A 20589-nucleotide genomic window follows, 5' to 3' on the forward strand; every position below is an offset into this window, starting at 1 on the left:
CTCCCCCTGGATGCTGCCAGACCTGCTGCGTTTTGTTAGCAATTCCGTATTTATATCGAATGGTATTAGCTTGCTTTTAGTTTAGAAGAATCAAGATTTTTTCTTGCTTAGGAAAAACCCATCGTTTGGAGGGCTCTTGTTTTGAGTTTGTAGAAGATCAGACTTGGGTTACACAGAATATAGAACAATACAGTGCAGAACAGGCCCTTCGGCCCTCGATGTTGCACCGACCTGTGAACTATTCTCAGCTTGTCCACCTACACCATCCTATCATCATCCATGTGCTTATCCAAGGATTGTTTAAATCTCCCTAATGCGGCTGAGTTAACTACATTGGCAGGCAGGGTATTCCATGCCCTTATCAATCTCTGAGTAAAGAAGCTGCCTCTGACATCTGTCTTAAATCTATCGCCCCTCAATTTGTAGTTATGCCCCCTCGTACAAGCGGAAGTCATCATCCTAGGAAAAAGACTTACACTGTCTACCCTATCTAATCATCTTGTTTGTCTCCATCATATTCCCTCTTAGCCTTCTTCTTTCCAATGAGAACAGACCTAAGTCTCTCAGCTCTTCCTTATAAGACCTTCCCTCCAGAAATGCTATAAATAATCAGCGTTTGTGGAGAGAAACAGAGTTAACACTTCAGGCTGTGATCTTTCTTTGAAACTGGAAAAAGCTAGAAATGCAATATATCTTTTAAGGAGGTGAAATGGGAAAGGGTGGGGGTAAAAAAAAGGAAAGGACTGGGAAATATGAAACAAGAAAGGAGTTGATGGGACACAGCCAAAGAAAGCAGTAAGAGGAGAACCCAGAAGAAAAAGTGAAGCTTGCAAATGAAACGTACTGATCTGATTCAATACATTTCAAAATGGAACTCCAGTATAAGCACTGCATAATTTGGGAGAAAAGAAAGAAAACGAGACACCAGAGGAGTTCCAAACAGCCAAATAATGAACAGCTGTCATCAAAGTATAGACTAGAAAAATAACATTAATGCCAACATATACAATGAAAAGGAAATAGAATGAGGGAGTGATTACAATCTCTAAGTTTAAAACACAACATTGAGTTCCAGATGGCTGCAAAGTGCTTCATCAAAACTGTAATTGGCTCAAACACAAAGATGGCCATCAAAATGACTGCCTGTACTGCAGAAATGACCTTAGCTATACTAATTACTGGCAACAGGCATCCCTCAGCCAGACGTATACTCCACGAGCTGTGCAGATGTAGATGGCCTTCTGAGGCTAAATTTCTTCATGTCCAGGGGACATTGACTGAGAATCTGAGGAAGGGGCACTAAAGTCATTCCAGCCATTGAACAGTGTAGCTGCGCACCACCTCATAATGGATGAATGACAAATAGTGGATCTGGGTTGAATTTGGACTTGAGGGGAGGCCTGCCAGTACCAAAGACTTAGACCTAATCTAGAAATAACAGCCACTGCTTCGCTGAATGTCTGAGGGATGGCTCAAGAGACTATCCTTCCAGTTAGAAAGCAGCTATATGTGTCACTTCCGGGTGGAGCTTCTGCACTTGCACCACCTAGAGGTACATTCCAGCAACACATTTGAAATGTGTTGTATTCACACAATAATTGGGCTTTCAGTTACAAAGAATCACATAAAATATACAACATATAGAAATAATGCAACAGTTTATGTACTTTTGGGGAAATCAAAAGCTATTTTTTACATAGGTTAATTGACCCTTAAAAATGAGGATTTGATTTCTGTTTAAAAAAAAGGGTTCTAGGAGGGATCACGAGACCTGGTTGCTTGAGAGATGACCAATATAAAAGAAAGGGTCTGTAAGTTATTTATAGGTATTGCAGGCTCCTGGCGCTAATTGTTGGTTCGAACAGAGTAATTTGAGAGTTCAGAATAAGCTGGAATAATGGAAATATCTTGTTTAGCAGAATTCAGAAGTTTGGATGTTGACGGAAATAATTAAGATGACTTTGGTGATTATTTTCTACTGGTAGTGAGTTGCATGATATAGCCAAGCCAAGAACAGAAAGATATAATACACCATAATTGAAGAATGCTTGAAGCAGGGAAAGTCTAATCAGAGACTACTCTGCTTAAGATACCAGAAGCACTGAATTTGAATATGGAGTTTGCAACCTTTGGGTAGTTGGAAGATATTTGGGGAGACAACTTTGCTGAAAGTAAATGGAAGGCCTGGAAATCTTAGCACATACATGAATCCGTGTCACAGTATGCATAAAAAGCGCTTAATCTTCCAAGTTTTATAAATATCTCACTGTGCTTTTGATTGCAAGTCTAATGGGTGAAGGAGCAAACTGGAGTTAAGATATTTGATTTGGGCAATGATGTTTATTTTATTACTTTTAATGTAACTGACAATTTATGATAGAATGCAATTTCTATAGTTATAATTTCTGTGCAGTAAAATTCTTTTATTTAAACCGGGAGCTTCGTGGCTTCATTCTTTTAGTAAACACCTGTATTTGTGGCTTCTAAAATGAAAGTAATTTCATAACCAGGTTACCACTCTAAGGCAAGTTCATAACACGCGATTCTGCTTAAATTGCTCCGTATCAGTGCTTACGCTCCACAATAACTTTCTCCAAGCATTCTTACTCTAACCTTATTAGAATAATCTCCTTTTAGCTACCTTCTCATGTTCATCCACGACCTTTTTAAAAGCATTGAGGCTAATCACCTCAACTAGTCTCTGTGGCAGCACATGCTACATTCTAATCACTCTCTGGGTGAAACAGGTCCACCCTTTATTGGTTTTCTTGTGACTATCTTATACTTGTAGTTTTCATCTCTGTTAACATGGGATCATCACGATTATAAATTATTGATTATACAAATGAGGCCTGTTCTCTCTAGAATTTAGAAGGTTAAAAGTAAATCTGATCAAAGCCTTCAAGATAGTTACAGGAAAAGACCAGTATATCTGTCTATAGAAACTCTACTGAAGTTACAAAAATCAGAGACTTTGGATCATTCCAATAAATATATTGTTTAACTCCTGACAAACTACTAAACTGACCCACAACTCCCAGACCTGCTCCACCTAATGGGAGCCTGGCAGGCCCTCAGGGCCAACATCTTCAATCCAGCCCACTCTCTAACCACTGCCACCATCACCAACCCTTTTTCCCCTCTGCTGTTAGTGCCAACCCGATTCCCGAACCACTCATCCACACGCTGCTGCTGTCCCTCCAACTCAGCGCAGTTTGACCTGAGTGTCCATGCACACCTCCCTATCTCCCCCATCCAACTGCCAGATCCCAATACCTATCTTACTCACCATCTGCCAGATCTGATTTCTCCGGGTTATCCTGATCTACCCTAGACACCTAGCTAGCCCCTTGCCACCTTTCACCCTACCCCACTAACCAGCTGGCAACCTACCTCATTAACTCATACCTTACCCCAGTTGGTACCCTAGCATTATACTTGCTAGGTACACCCCCCAGTTGGCACCCAACACACTGGGCACAATACTTACCTCGTCCCTATCCCCTACCCACTTGGCACCCAATGTTCTCAACATTCTAAAATCCCATGTACCCTACAGACTTACCCTTGACAGCAGCTGTCAGGACTTTTAGAGTTCAGAATACAACAGCTGACTGTTATGAAAAGGGACTTTCCTCTGACAGTTTGATGCTATGAGGGAACTGTCAGAATGGAAGTATGGCTCTGCATTTCTGACAGCACATCAAGCAGATTTTCCTCTCAGAAATGCAGAGTTCCCTTATTTCATAAAAAAGGCAATACTAGAAAATCTGACCCAGTAATTTCAGTGCTTTGTGAATCCATATTCACAGATTTTTCTGCTCCTCTGCCCCATTTAGATTTTGGAGGGGAATGTGTAATGCAAAATAACATGCATCTGCTGGCCATATTAATACAGCCATTTAAAATAATGTTCTATTTCACAGTATGATAAGCCTTTCATTTCTGAATAAATCCAAATAATGCTAACAGTTTAGATTTTAAATGAGACAGAAAATGGAAACAAAGTCATCTTCCTGGGCACGTAATGTGGAGCAATACAACTACAAGAATCAAACTTCCATCTCTAAACGAAGATCAGAGGATATATCCCTTATGAAAATGATTGAATAACCAATAAAATCATGTCTCTAATTCAGCAACCCCACCTGTTTCTCATCTTACTTTCCAGGAGTCAACTTCTTAAATCAACATAATACCAAATAATAATTATAATAACTTTCATGTGCTTTGATTGCATCTATCCCACAATCTACAATTAAACTTTAATTCCGAAAACTAAAATTATATACAAAAATACACGAACAACAAACTAGATATTTGTGACAAATTTGTACCTCAGGACACTTTATCACAAGCAAGGTACTGTAAAAATATATAAAGACAAGCAGTGTCAAATTCAATCATTATTTCCATAACAAGATCTTGCTCATCCCTCATTGTCAATGAGTCAGAACTTGTCTTAGATCATCATCTAGACACTTTTACTGAAATGCAAAGAAAATTTGCCACTATATTCTACCTTTCTAAAAATATAACAATCTGCTGAGAGTTCCTTGCGTTCAGCAGATATAGGAATATATGCTTTTAGACCAAAGCTTTAGTGAGAAATAAATACTTAAAACATATTTTACTGTTGAAAAAAGACATTTTGACAAAGCTTTTTGTTTAACACTCATCAGAACAAATACAAGAATGTCAAGCTTCAAACAGTCTCAATTTCTAGCACTGAAGAAATGTGAATTTTGATTGATGACATTGCAACTCCAATTGCTTTCTTTGTAATATTACCTCAACCAACGTAAAACAAAAAGCTCCCTAACCTTCTGGCAAATTCAAAAAAGGTGCATACTTGAATATATTCTTTGTCTGCAGTAAAAGGGACTTTACATATCAACATTTTAGGGACATCGTGGCGGGGACGGGGGTGAGCTAAGAGCCTTTGGGGGTACTGGAGAGACTGACTGAGGTTTACTGAGTTAAAAATGTAAAACTGTAGAATACATTCTAAATCTGATACATATTAACTTATGACCATTTTCACTCCTTCTTAGAAAGGCGGAACATTTCATTAGACAATTTAAATTGGGCTCCCACAGCACAGTTGGGAACCTATTTTACATTCAGTGGTTGTCAGTCCTGTTACCCAATAAATTTGGCAGCTCAATAGAGACTTGAGAGCTTGTGGTTACAGGTGAACCAGGTGACACCACAGTGTTACTCCCAGCCCCTCAAGGAAAAATTCGGCTGACAGTAGCCTTACCTTGTTGCTACAATGAGCAAAGCAGCATTGTTGAATTCTGATCCAGAGCCTCATGCGCACACATTGTTAATACCTACTATGTCACCCAAGGATAATTAGAGCAAGGGATATAGGGTGTAACCTTAAGAGTGTGGTAGTACATTAGGCTGAGAGATTGTGAAAATAGTAAAAGAGAGAACTAAATTCTGTTTCTAAATGCGCATAGCATTCATAACAAAATGCATGAATTGACAGCTCCAACATAGGAGCGAGTTAGAGGATCCCAAGTCACTAAGACGATCAGGTGACAGCTGGATCCCAAAACAAGTAGTGAGCAGAACCTAGAGGTAAAGTGTGAGACAAGCAGTCACAACACTGAGAGGAGTGGGTGAGGGGAGGACCCCAAGGCAGTCCAGTCTAGTCTGTGGATCCAGATGGGATTGACCTTGTCCTGAAAAAATCAAACTGCAGAACCTCCCAGCTATATGCCCTACAAAAATTTTATAAATGTCAAGATTATTATACAGAGGAACCTTGATTATCCAAAGGATACAGGCAGAGAGTTTTTCATTCGGTTAATCAAACGCCAGATAACATAGTCAGCCACACATCAGGACCTTGCGATCTTGTTTGGATAATCCGAAATTTGGTTAATCGAATACTGGGTAATTGAGGTTCCTCTGTATTGTTTTGAGGTAGAGTGGAACATCGTATATTGATAGAAAATTATTTCAATAGCATTTCTTGTAATTCTGAATTGAATTGTTGTGCCTTCAGGCTGCAAATATTAGGAGTATCACAGTTGTACCATGGCACTGAGGGTGGAACATGTTTTATGGACTAATTGAATTTTGTTGCACTTTAATTTTCAAGTCTTTCAAAATGTCTTGCACTGTACTTATACAAATTTTATTGATAAAGCATTTTTTGGAAACAAAGTCAAGAATAATATCACAGAAAAAGCAGGTGGTGGATGAATATTTAACTCACTTATCATTAAAATGCAAGTACTTTTAGTTATAATATTTTATAAGAATAAAGCTCTTTAGGTTGGCTGATGAGGATATCCCTAACAAGGGAATTTCAATGGGGTGAGTAGAACATTTATTGACATAGCAATAAGCAAAGAAGTCTAGAGAAATTAATTAAAATGTGATATGCAAATTAATTAATGAATAACTATAAAGATGACAGGGCAAGAGATGCTGGTATAATCCAAGACAAACACATCTACCACATCTACTACAGCTGGAAGAACTTCAGCTCAGTCATTAAGCTGAAGACAAATCAGGAAAGAGAATATTTACGTGAATACTGCTCCAAGAGGCTGTCAGACCTCTTAGCAGAGTGTCTAATAATATGGCCCACAGCCAGGGTTAAGAGGAAAGTGACTCCAAGCGAGGTCAATGTGGATGGAGAAAACAGAATTGGCAGAGTGTCAGTCCTTGCAGTTATCTGTCGGGTGTGACGTACTTACAGCCTGTACTAAAAAAAGTGGGTTCTGATAGATAATGAACTGACTATGGCACCATTGTACAGGAAGCCATCTGTATTCATTCTTGAGAAGAACAAAGTAGGTACAGGAATTAGGGACAAGAAATGTGATAAAATTAAACAAATCAGTGTTGAGAGGGATGAGATATTAGCAGTTTTAGTTGGTTTACAGCTGGATAAATCCCCAAACCAAGATGTATCCCAGGTTGCTGTGGGAGACATGGGAGAAGATTGGAGGATCTTCCATTAATCTTTAAATCCTCACCTGATACTAAGGAACCAGAGGAGTGGAAGATAGTTAATGTGGTACCATTATTTGAAGAATGGTACAGATAAACCAGGGAACTAAAGAGCAGTGAACCAAAATCAGTGGTAGGAAAACTATGAAAACAATTCTGAAGGACAGAATGGATCTCCACATGGAGAGACAAGGATTAATCAAGGATAGTCATCTTGGGGATGATGACAGTTATGGGGAGAAAACAGGAACAGCGTATGAGTTGGATGGCCAAGTATGGCTTACTCCTCTTATGTTTCTACGTAGATTGGGCAAACAGTATTTGTAAAGGCAGAAAATGAGTTCATTGAGTGTTCCCAGGACTATTTCTTAGAGCCATGTAAAACCAACCAAGGGACAAGCTATTTTTAACCTGGTAAGGAGCAATGAGACAGGATTAATCAATTAACTCATGATAAAGGAGCCTCTAAGCCACAGTGATCAAACTCAGTAGAACTTCTCATTCACTTTGACAGGGAGACATTTGGTTCTAAGGCTTACATAAGTAAAGTTGCTATCTTGATATGAAGACATAACTAGGTAAAGTGAACTGGGAAATTAAGTTATAGTAGAAACTGCAGAAATGCAAGGGCACATATTAGTGAGATATTTAATATCTCACAGCAAACATTTATCCAATGAGAAAGACCAAAAAGGATGGATCGTCTAGGCTAAGAAAATTAAAGGTATCATTGAACTGAAAGGAACACTGCACAATTTTGCACAGGTTAGTAGGTGGCCATAAGACTTGGACAGATTTTATGGACCAGCAAAGAATAACTAAAAAATTCACTTACACTGGAAAAAACAAGAGATGAAAGGGACATGGGAACTTAAAACAATCACATCACCACGAAAAAGCTGCTGGGCTAATTATTAGTCCAAGGTTTGACAAGTTTCTTGAAGCAGATGGCATACACCCTAAACTCTTCAAAGAAGTGGTTACAGAGACAGCAGAGAATTTGTTATAATCTTCCAAAATTCTTTACATTCTGGAAGAGTCCCAGCAAATTGGAAATACCTAATATAACATGATTATTCAAGGAAGGAAGGAGGCAGAAATCCGGAAACTCTTTCAGTTAGCACAGCATCTGTTATAAGAATTTGCTAGAAACCATTATCAAAGAAGTTATAACAGGATACTTAGAAATTTATAACACAATCAGGCAGATTTTTGAAAAGGCAATAGTGTTTAAGTCATTTATTAGTGTTCTTTGAGGAAGTAACACAAAAGGTGCAAGGAATGAGAACCTGAGAAGGTGGTGTGTTTAGATTTACAAATATTCCACAGCCATTACTACACAGTACGATATTAATTTGTATAAAAGGTAACATATTAACACAGATAAAGGATTGGTTAGCTAACAAGCAGCACAGAGACAAATTAGTTTCTCAGGCTAGCAACTGGATTGCCACAGGGACTACTGCTTTGGCTCTAACCTTATATAATCACCATCAACGTTTTGGATACATGACAGTGTATGGGAGTTAAATTTGCCAATGATACCAAGGTAGATAGTTGTCAAGGGGAGATAGGGAGTGTGCAAAGGGATAAACTCATGAATAAAAATTTGACAGATGGAAAATGGCAACTTCTCCATTTTGGCAGGAAGAATAGAAAAGCAGTATGCTATTTAAATATGGAAAAATTATTGAGATCAGTGTTATAGAGATCTGGGTATCCTGGTACATGAATCACAAAAGATTTGCAATAGCAGCAAGTGATTACAAAGGTAAATAGAATATTGATGCTTACTGCAAGCATGTTGTATGAAAGTAGTAAAATTTTACTGTAGCCATACAGGGCCTTAGTGAGATCATATCTAGAGTGTTCTGTACCACTGTGGTCTTCTTATTTTAGAAAAGACAAAGCTGCATTATAAACAGCTCAAAGGAGGTTCACTTGACACATTAATAGGATGAAGGACACATCCTGTGAAGAAAGGTCAAGCAGGTTAGACCTTTACCCATTGGAGTTTAAAAAAATAGGGCGTGATCTTACTGAAGCAGACAAGACAGGATTTGCCAGGGTGAATTTTGAGAGATCTTTTCCAATTTAAGACAGACTTGAACTGGGAAATACTGTTTAAAACTGGACCTCTGATTAAAAAGAGGAATGTTATCTCTCCAAGGGTAATTACTCTGCAGAATCTAATTGACCAGAAAACATTGGAGGCTCGCTCATTGGATTTACTCAAGATGGATAGTTTTTTTTGAAAGATAAGGGAGTCCAGGCTTATGAGCGGCAGACTGAAACATATAACACAAAACAACCAGCTATGATCTCGCTGAATGATGGAGCAAGCCGGAAGGATCGAATACCTGCTTATGCTCCTAACTGTTACACTCCTATGTAAATAACTCTACATGACCATTACAGAGTTATGGCTGTCAGATGACGAAAACTGGGAGCTCAATATTTAAGGGTATATGACATTTTATAATTACAGGGAACTACGAAAAGGTGGACGGGCAGCTCTTTTAATTAAAGATATCATGTAATGCATATGTTGGTATGGCCAACCATAGAACTCATATAGAATAGTAGTTAAAACAAATAGCTTGATTTTAAACATTAACAAAATCACTCTACTGCTGTTAGATGAATAACGACATAAGTAGATTGATGACAATAAAACTGTTGTGGTTCTGCTCGCCGAGCTGGAAGTTTTTGCTGCAAACGTTTCGTTCCCTGGCTAGGGAACATCATCAGTGCGGTGGGAGCCTCGTGTGTACTGACACCCGGAAGCGGCAAGAACAAACCAATATAAATACCGGAAGAAACATCAAAGCAGCGCTTCACGCGAGGCTCCCACCGCACTGATGATGTTCCCTAGCCAGGGAATGAAACGTTTGCAGCAAAAACTTCCAGCTCGGCGAGCAGAACCACAACAACGGATACCCGAGCTACAAATCTTCAATCAGATTTTAAACAATAAAACTATGTGGTTTCCATCCAATACATGATATATAAATAAATAGTTAGTATGTAACGTATAATACTGAAGCAAAGAGAAAAGTTCAAATTAACAAAGTAAATCAGAATTAAGAATACAATATATTTTATGTTTTCAAAATCTTGGATATGTTCAGGAGCAAAGACAAAATGAAACTGAGAATTCACTCAGGAGAGGCCAGATGTAGGCACAAAATTTAGCAAGATTGCCTTTGAGGTTCTTGAGCAGGCTGATTTGGGAGTGAGGAAGTATTGGTGGGTATGAAAGTGGACAAATTCCTAGTTCGAGGTGAATTGTACCTCAGACTGCTGTGAGAGGCAAGGAAGGAAATTGCAAGGCGCCCTGACCGAATTTTTAATTCCCCTCTGGTCACTGGACAGGTGCCAGAGGACTGGAGCACAACTAACATGGCTCCCCTTTTTTAGAAGAGTGGTAAGGTATGACAGGGAATTACAGACCAGTGAATTTCACATCAGTGATGGGAAAATTATTGGAGAAAAGGTTTTGTCAGAGGGAGGTCAACCCTAACTGATTTAGTTGAATGTTTTGAACAGTTAACCAAACGCGTAGATGAAGGTAGTGCAGCTGATGCAGCTAACTTGGATTGCAGCAAGGTCCCACATGGAAAACTGAAAGTAGGTAAATATATGGGATCCAGGATAACTTGGCAATTTGGGCCCAAAATTGGCGAAGTAGCAGGAGACAGAGGGTGGTGATAGAAGGCTGTTGTGTGACTGAAGGCCAGTGTCCAATGGAGTACTACAGGGATAGCTGCTGGGTCCCTCATTGTTCATGGTACATACAATTTAAACAACATAGGTAAAAGTGTAGAGGGGGGAGTATGATAAGTTTGTGGATGACACAAAGACTGGCTGAGTGGCTGACAGTGAAGGTGGTCTTAGATTACAGAAACCTATAAATGGATTGGGCAGATAGAATTGAACCCTAAGCATGAGCTGATGCACTTTGGAAGATGTAACAAGGGAACACTCGTGAATGGCAGGACACTAGAAATCTCAAAACAAAACACTTGTGTTATTAGTCGAGGTATAAATTATAAGAGCAGGGAGGTTAGGTTGGACTCCACAGAACTTTGGTTAGACCCCCACAGCCGGAGTATTGGGTGCTGTTCAGGTCACTTTTGGAATGATGTGATTGCGCAGGAGGTGCAGAGGAGATTCACGAGAATGTTGCCTGGGATGGAACACTTTAGCCGTTAAGACAGATTGTTTAAGCTCAGGTTGTTTTTTTTTAAGCACAGAGATTAAGGGGAGACCTGATAGAGATGTACAAGATTATGAGGGGCAGTTGTTCCCCTTAGTTGAAGGATTAATAACAAGGGGACATAACTGGAAGGAGAAAAGCAGAAGCTTTGAAGAAAACAGTCTTCACAAAGAGGATGGTGGGAGTCTAGAATGCACTTCCTGGAAGTATGGTTGACGTGGTTAACTTCACAACCTTTAATAGGTACATGAATGAGTACTTGAAATGCCACAACATTCAAAGTTTTGGACCAAGTGTTGGAATTTGAGATTAGTGTCGATTTAGGACGGTTTGGCAGTACAGATCTGATGGGCCAAAGGGCCTTTTTTGTACTGTATGATTGCATATTTGAGTGCAAACAATTTGATGGATTTTTTTTATATATTTAAGAGTTGACCGCAACAATGCAGTAGCATGTTCTGGCCACTAAGTGGTAGGAGTTTCTCAGCTACTATTTCTATTTTGTTTCTTTCGTTTTCAGAGAAAAAAAGTGTGTCAATTTCTCATTTTATTTGAAACATTTAACTATTTATATATTAGAATAACCTATAATCTAAGTCTAAGTTTAATGTGCTCCATTCATTAGAGTTTGTAAGTTTAGAAAAAGAATGTTCTGACGTTTCCCTTTCTGCTGCCCATGCTCTCTGCTACGTTTCACCTAACAAATTTCTCCACTTCCCAGCATATGGAATAATATATTCACAGCATGTCCCAGGACTTTATTGCGAGAGATGACAACATTTGCAACAAAAACCAAGGCTCTCTTGTGTGAGGGCTCAGGTCTGATAATCTCAAACTTGATTGAATTAATTTGAAGAGGTGACCAAGAAGATAAATAAAGGCAGAGTGGTAGATCACGTGGGATCCAGGGAGAGCTAGCCAATTGGATACAAAACTGGCTGGATGGTAGGGTGGTGGTAGAGGGTTGTTATTTAGACTGGAAGCCTGTGACCAGAGGTGAACTGCAAGGATCGATGTTGTTCAGCATTTATATAAATGATTTTGATGAGAACATAAGAGGTATTGTTAGTAAGTTTGGCACATGATACCAAAATTGGTGGTATAGTGGACAGTGAAGAAACTTATTTAAGATTACAACGGGAACTTGATCAACTGGGCCAGTGAGCCAAGGGACAGCAGGTTCAGTTTAATTCAGATAAATGAGAGGTGTTGTATTTTGCTAAGTCAAACCAGGGCAGGACATCGCTTGTGCTGTCAAAACAGAGAGCTAGGGGTACAGGTACATAGTTCCTCGAAAGTGTCGTCACAGGTAGACAGGGTGGTGAAGGCAGTGTTTGGCCTTCAAAGGTGAGACGGAGTACAGAAGTTAGGGTGTCATGTTACAGATGTACAAGACATTAGTAAGGCCACAGTTGGAGTACTGTGTACAGTTCTGGTCAGCCTATTAGATGAAGAGTGTTATTAAACTGGAAGGTTGCAAGAAGGAAGGACTTACAAGGATATTACCGAGACTGGAGAATTTTAGTTGAAAGGAGAGGCTAGGTAGGCTGGGACTTCTTTCCCTGGAACATAGGTGGCTGAGGGCTGACCTTACAAAGATTTATAAAATCAAGACGGGCATAGGTAAGGTGAATAGTCAAGGTCTTTTCCCAAGGTAGCAGAGTTCAAAACTTGAGGGTACAGGTGAAGGTGAGATGGGAAAGATTTAAAAATGACCTGAGGGGCAACAGTTTTTTTAAAAAAAAGAGGGTGATGCATATATGGAATGAGTTGCCAGAGGAAGTGGTAGAGGTGAGTACAATTACAATATTTAAAAGACAGCTAGACAGGTACATGGAAAGGAAAGGTATAGAGGGATATGGGCTAAATGGGACTGTTTCAGCTTACAAGGTCAGCATGGATGAGTTGGGGACTCTAATCTCCTTGGGGAATAGAATTCCTACATGCACAGATGTGAACAACTGCTTTAAGATAGGAGACTTCTTTGAAAATAAGTATTAATTTCTGTCGGGACTTTAAGTATAAAATTTGGGGAATAGCTTAAAGTTATTTGATCAAACGGAAGCGGCACGGTGGTAGTGGTTAGCACTGCTGCCTCAGCACCAGAGACCCGGGTTCAATTCCTGCCTCAGGCGACTGACTGTGTGGAGTTTGCACATTCTCCCCGTGTCTGCGTGGGTTTCTTCCGGGTGCTCCAGTGTTCTCCCACAGTCCAAAAATGTGCAGGTTAGGTGAATTGGCCATGCTAAATTGCCCATAGTGTTAGGTGATGGGTAAAAGTAGGGGAATGGGTCTAGGTGGGTTGCGCTCTGGCGGGTCGTTGTGGACTTGTTGAGCCGAAGGGCCCGTTTCCACACTGTAAGTAATCTAATCTAAGCATTTTGGTTGCTGGTATAGGTGCTCTGTTGAGAAAGTCAATGGTGGCCTCTCTTACTAGGAGGTAGAGAGACTGCAGTTGATGCCAACTGGATGCTTAGGCCTGAAATGACAATATGGTGCAAATCCGACGGAATAGAGTGTGTTAGATGAGCTAAAACCATAAGTCATGTGAGCATGCAAGCAAGTATTTTTAAGTGGCAATAACTTGCAGAGTTACTTAACAGGGTCATGCTCAGTTTTCACCCAGCAGCAACATAGTAATTACAGATCTCAATATTTATGATTTTTCTGGATTTTGATGCTGGAATAATCTGATTTTACAGTGCATGAGATAGCAGGCTAAGTCTGATTTATGCATTAAAATGGCAAATAAGTTCTATTTGCTTAAATTATGAAAGGAAAAATATCAGAAATAGGACTAGGTAATACAGTCCCTCAAGTTTTCCCCACCATTTACTATGATGCTAGCTGATCCTATGGTTCAATCTATTTTCCTATTGTGCAGGACTTTCCATGTCCTTTTCCTTGATTCCTCAAGATAATTTTAAAAAGTGTCAATCTTAATCTTAATTATACTCAGTAATGGAGCAGCCAAAATCCTTTTGGGGTGGGTTGGGGAGTACATAATTCCAAAGATTTAGAGCCTTGAGGGCAGATCTTCCTTCTTCTCAGTCCAGTTTGATGGACACTTTATTCTGAGATGACGTTTCTCTGTTTCAGACCTCCAGACCAAAGGGAAAAAAGGATCCTCAATCAGACGAAACAAGCAAACGCCTTTCATCCTCTTTACACTTTTCATTCTTGCAAGTTTCAATGTGATCATCTCTTAACCTTTACATTTCCAGAGAGTTTGACAAAATTACTCAGCTACTCCTTGTATGGTAACCCATTCATCCCAAGTATTTATTAAGTGAACCTATATTGTATCACCTCCAATGCAAGTGCATCTTACCCCGTATAGGGACCAATACACTGCACACGACACTACAATTGCGGTCATAGAGTCATAGAGATGTACAGCATGGAAACAGACCCTTCGGTCCAACGTGTCCATGCCGACCAGATATCCCAATCCAATCAAGTCCCACCTGCCAGCACCTGGCCCATATCCCTCCAAACTCTTCCTAATCATATACCCATCCAAAAATGCCTCTTAAATGTTGCAATTGTACCAGCCTCCACCACTTCCTCTGGCAGCTCATTCCATACATGTACCACCCTCTGCGTGAAAATGTTGCCCCTTAGGTCTCTTTTATATCTTTCTCCTCTCACCCTAAACCTACGCCCTCTAATTCTGGACTCCCCAACCCCATGGAAAAGACTTTGACTATTTACCCTATCCATGCCCCTCATAATTTTGTAAACCTCTATAACGTCACCCTTCAGCCTCCGACGCTCCAGGGAAAACAGCTCCAGCCTGTTCAGCCTCTCCCTATAGCTCAAATCCTCCAACCCTGGCAACATTCTTGTAAATCTTTTCTGAACCCTTTCTAGTTTCACAACACCTTTCCGATAGGAAGGAGACCAGAATTGCACGCAATATTCCAACAGTGGCCTAACCAATGTCCTGTACAGCCGCAACATGACCTCCCAACTCTTGTACTCAATGCTCTGACCAATAAGGGAAAGCATATCAAACGCCTTCTTCACTATCCTATATATCTGCGACTCCACTTTCAAGGAGCTATGAATCGGCACTCCAAGGTCTCTTTGTTCAGCAACACTCCCAAGGACCTTACCATTAAGCATGTAAATCCTGCTAAGATTTGCTTTCCCAAAATGCAGCACAAAGCCATGTTGACTATCCCTAATCAGTCCTTGCCTTTCCAAATACGTGTACATCCTGTCCCTCAGGATTCCCTCCAACTGCTTGCCCACCACTAAGGTCAGGCTCACCGGTCAATAGTTCCCTGGTTTGTCTTTACCGCCCTTAAAGAGTGGCACCACATTTGCCAACCTCCAATCTTCCGGCACCTCACCTGTGACTATCGATGATATAAATATCTCAGCAAGAGCCCAGCAATCACTTCTCTAGCTTCCCACAGAGTTCTCTGGTACACCGGATCAGGTCCTGGGGATTTATCCACCTTTAACCATTTCAAGACATCCAGCACTTCCTCCTCTGTAATCTGGACATTTTGCAAGATGTCACCATCTATTTCCCTACATTCTATATCTTCCATTTCCTGTTCCACAGTAAATACTGATGCAAAGTATTCATTTAGTATCTCCCCCATTTTCTGCGGCTCCACACAAAAGCCGCCTTGCTGATCTTTGAGGGGCCCTGTTCTCTCCCTAGTTATCCTTTTGTTCTTAATATTTTTGTAAAAACCCTTTGGATTCTCCTTATTTGCCAAAGCTATCTCATGACCCCTTTTTGCCCTCCTGATTTCCCTCTTAAGTATACTCCTACTTTCTTTATACTCTTCTAAGGATTCACTCGATCTATCCTGTCTATACCTGACATATGCTCCCTTCTTTTTCTTAACCAAAACACTCAATTTCTTTAGTCATCCAGCATTCCCTATACCTACCAGCCTTCCCTTTCACCCTGACAGGAATATACTTTCTCTGGATTCTTGTTATCTCATTTCTGCAGGCTTCCCATTTTCCAGCCGTGCCTTTACCTGCGAACATCTGCCTCCAATCAGCTTTCGAAAGTGCTTGCCTAATACCATCAAAATTGGCCTTTCTCCAATTTAGAACTTCAACTTTTAGATCTGGTCTATCCTTTTCCATCACTATTTTAAAACGAATAGAATTATGGTCACTGGCCCCAAAGTGCTCCCCTACTGACACATCAGTCACCTGCCCTGCCTTATTTCCCAGAGTAGGTCAGGTTTTGCACCTTCTCTAGTAGGTACATCCACATACTGAATCAGAAAATTGTCTTGTACTTTAACACTATGGCAGTCCCAGTCGATGTTTGGAAAGTTAAAATCCCCTAGCATAACTACCCTATTATTTTTACAGACAGCTGAGATCTCCTTGCAAGTTTGTTTCTCAATTTTCCTCTGACTATTGGGGGGTCTATAATACAATCCCAATAAGGTGATCATCCCTTTCTATTTCTCAGTTCCACCCAAATAACTTCCCCGGATGTATTTCCGGGAATATCCTCCCTCAGCACAGCTGTAATGCTGTCCCTTATCAAAAATGCATCTCCCCTTTCTCTCTTGCCTCCCTTTCTATCCTTCCTGTAGCATTTGTATCCTGGAACAATAATCTGCCAGTCCTGCTCATACCTGAGCCATGTTTCTGTAAGTGCTATGATATGGTCTTGCATAATTGTAGCAAGACTTTCTTATTCTTGAACTACAGTGCCTTTACATTTATCTTCTTCATTTGCCTGTTGCATCTGTACATTAACACTGAATGGAGGACCTTAAGACAGCCAAGTCAGCAGTATGTGGAGGATTTAGAGACCCGAACAGAACTGAAGAAATTAATGGTGATTTCAATATTTATCTTTTTTTTCATGATAATGTGTTTTGGATTCTAAGATTAATGCTAGAATAGAAAGTGGTTGTCATAAAGTTCATTAGTTTATTGAATATTAATATTCATGTAATTAATTATATTTCCATTAATTATGGTTTTGAGAAACTGGAAAACTGTACTGAAGAGAGATCTATCAAGTGATTTCAGGGAAACAAGTTAAAAAGGTCAAAGCAACGGTGGTTTACCCGATGTCTAACCAACGTGGAGGAAAGTGTGTTCTGCAAAGCTTTTAAGAAAAAAGTAAGAGATAGATCTATGGCCTAATTATTGGACAGTTGGTCTTAAGGGAAAAAAAAATGTTTGAATCTGTGTGGAAGATTGCCGAGCAACAGTCACTGAACGAAGGTTGGTTTTTTCACTATACACTTGGACGTGGCAGCTGTGATGAAGCATGGAATCAGATAATGCAATTCTCTCTGTTATTCAGAGAAGAACTCAAAAAGCAAAACCAGCTAAAAAGCTCTATGTCTGAACTTGCTTGAGAAACCTGATAAAGTTTCAATCATCAGGAGTTTGTTCCATCTGAATCTGAAATCTGGTCTGAGGATCTTCAGTCATTCTGCAACTATCAACAATTATGTCTTGTCTGCAGGAAATCAAAGACACCATGGAGTCAACCAACTCTATCTTCTGAAATTGAACTACTGACCCACAGGAGTGTTGTTTCTTTTTTGCTTATTTCTCAAATCGATGACACTTCTGCAAAGCTGTGGTGTCTGGACTGTGTATAAGTGCGTATGTTGGTTTAAAGGGATGTACTTTAAGTCTGCATTGTAGCTTAGACAGTAACATGTTTGCCACTTAGTCATACAGCTGTACAATACGGAAATAAATCATTCATGCTGACCAGATAATCTAATCTAGTCCCATTTGCCACAATCTGGCCCATATCCCTTTAAACCCTTCTTATTCATATACCCAACCAGATACCTTTTAAATGTTGTAATGGTACCAGCCTCAACCGCTTCCTCTGGCAACTCATTCCAGACACACATCACTCTTTGCGTGAAAAAGTTGGCCCTTCTGTCCCTTTTAAATATTTCTCCTCTCACTCTAAACCTATGCCCTCTAGTTCTGGACTCTCCTACTTCAGGGAAAAGACCTTGATATTCACCCTATCCATGCCCTTCATGATTTTATAAACTTCTATAAGGTCACCTCTCAGCCTCCAACTCTCCAGGAAAAACAGCCCCAGCCTATTTAGCTCTTCTTATAGCACAAACCTTCCAGCCCTGGCAACATCCTTGAATATTAATATAGTTCCATTAATTATGGTTTTGAGAAACTGGAAAACAGGACTGAAGAGGGATTTATCAAGTGATTTCAGGGAAACAAGTTTTTTCTGAACTCTTTCAAGTTTCACAATATCGTTTCTATGGTAGGGAGACCAGAACTGCACACAGCATTCAAAAACAGATCAAACCAATGTCCTATACTGCCACAACATTACCTCCTAACACCTATATTCAATGCACTGAACAATAAAGGCCTTCTTCACTATCCTATCTGCCTGCATCTCCACTTTCAAGGAACTTGAACCTGCACTCCAAGGTCTCTTTGTTTAACACCACTTTCCAGGACCTTATCAATAAGTGTATAAGTCCTTCCCTGATTTGCCTTTCCAAAATGCAGCACCTCTCATTTATCTCAATTGAATTCTATCTTCCAACCCTTGGCCTATTTGTGGATCTGAGGTCTCATTGTACGGTGTCAACCTTCTTTGATGTCCACTACACCTGCAGTTTTGATGTCATCTGCAAAACTTACTAACCATACCTATATTCACGTCCAAATTATTTATATAAATGATGAAAAGCAGTGAACGCAGCATCCATCATTGTGGTACACTGCTGGTCACAGGTCTCTAGTCTGAAAAATAACCCTTCACCACCATCCTCTGCCTTCTACCTTTAGCCAGTTCTGTATGCAATTGGCTAATTTTCCCTGTATTCCACGAGATCTAGTCAACCATGAGGAATTTTGTCAAATGCCTTATAAAGTCCATATAGATCACGTTCACTGCTCTGCCCTCAACAAACCTCTTTATTACTTCTTCAAAAAAAAACTCAATCAAGTTAGTGAGACACGATTTCCCATGCACTAAACCATGTGAACCATCCCTAATCAGTCCTTGCCTTTCCAAACACATGTAAATCATATCCCTCAAAATCACATTCAACGACTTACCCACACTGAAGTAGGGCTCCCTGGTCTATAGTTTCCTGACTTTTCTTTACCACCTTTCTTAAATAACGGCGCCACGTTAGCCAACCTCCAGCCTTCCAGCACCTCACCTGTAACTATTGATGATACAAATATCTCAAAAACAGGCCCAACAATCACTTCCCTAGCTTCCTACAGACATCTAGGGTACATTTGATCAGATCCTAGGGATTTAACCATTTTCACACATTTTAAGCCATCCAACACTACCTCCTCTGTAATATGGACATTTTGAGATGTCGCTACTTATTTCTCCATGTTCTCCATCTTCCCTACCCTTCTCCACAGTAAACACTGAAGGAAAATACTCGTTTAGTTTCTGCCCCATTGTCTTCAGTTCCACACATAGTGGCCTTGCTGATCTTAAGGGGCCCTATTCTCTCCCTTGTTACTCTTTGGTTCTTAATGTTTTTATAAAATCCCTTTGAATGCTCTTTAACCCTATTACCAAAGCTATCTCATGTCATCTTTTTACCTTTCTGATTTCCCTTGAGTATACAGTACTCCTACTGCCTTTATATTCTTCAAGGGATTCACTCGATCTCTGCTGTCTATACTTGCCATGTTTCTTTCTTATTCTTAACCAAAACCTCAATTTCTCTAGTCATCCAGCATTCTCTATGCCCACCAGCTTTGCCCTTCACTCTAATAAGTGCATACTGTCTCTCGTTATCTCATTTTTGAAGATTTCCCATTTTCCAGCTGTCCCTTTACCTGTGAACATCTGCCTGCAATGAACATTTGAAAGTTCTTGCCTAATACCGTTAAAATTGGCCATCCTCCAATTTAAAATTTCAACATTTAACCCGGTCTATCCTTTTTCATCAGTATTTTAAAAGTAATACAATTATTTCACTGGCCCCAATGTGCTCCCCCACTGCCACCTCAGTCACCTGTCCAGCCTTATTTCCCCAAGAGTGGGTAAACTTTTGCCTCCTCTCTAGTAGGTACATCCACATACTGAATCAGAATTGTTCTTAATAAACAAATTATTTTTGAGTTTATTGAAGTCTGGGGAAGTCTTTTTTTCCCTCCCCCAGATACAGTCAGTTCTGACATAATGCGATAGTTCCGTTCTTGTGCAGTTTTGCACTAAGAAAATCGTGCAAGAGCCACGCCACTTAAATTAATGGGGCCGGAATCACTTAATGCCAATACAAGTAAGGGAAGTCTGCCTTCTAGAAATAATGGCCTGAATTCTTCAATCGTGTTAAGGCCAATTCGCATTGAAGAAACATGCTTTATAGTGGAACCAACTGTGTTAATAATAAAAATAAATTAACCATTCTGGA

The 20589-nt window shown here is 40.0% G+C and overlaps 1 protein-coding gene across 4 annotated transcripts in view; it reads right to left on the reverse strand.

The window, feature by feature from the left end:
• Window positions 1-20589, reverse strand: part of LOC132815728 (tyrosine-protein phosphatase non-receptor type 3-like) — a 215342-nt gene that overhangs the window by 31330 nt on the left and 163423 nt on the right. The window lies entirely within an intron of this gene.

The sequence above is a fragment of the Hemiscyllium ocellatum genome, chromosome 5, assembly GCF_020745735.1.
Source record: "Hemiscyllium ocellatum isolate sHemOce1 chromosome 5, sHemOce1.pat.X.cur, whole genome shotgun sequence".
NCBI classification, from domain to species: Eukaryota; Metazoa; Chordata; class Chondrichthyes; order Orectolobiformes; family Hemiscylliidae; genus Hemiscyllium; species Hemiscyllium ocellatum.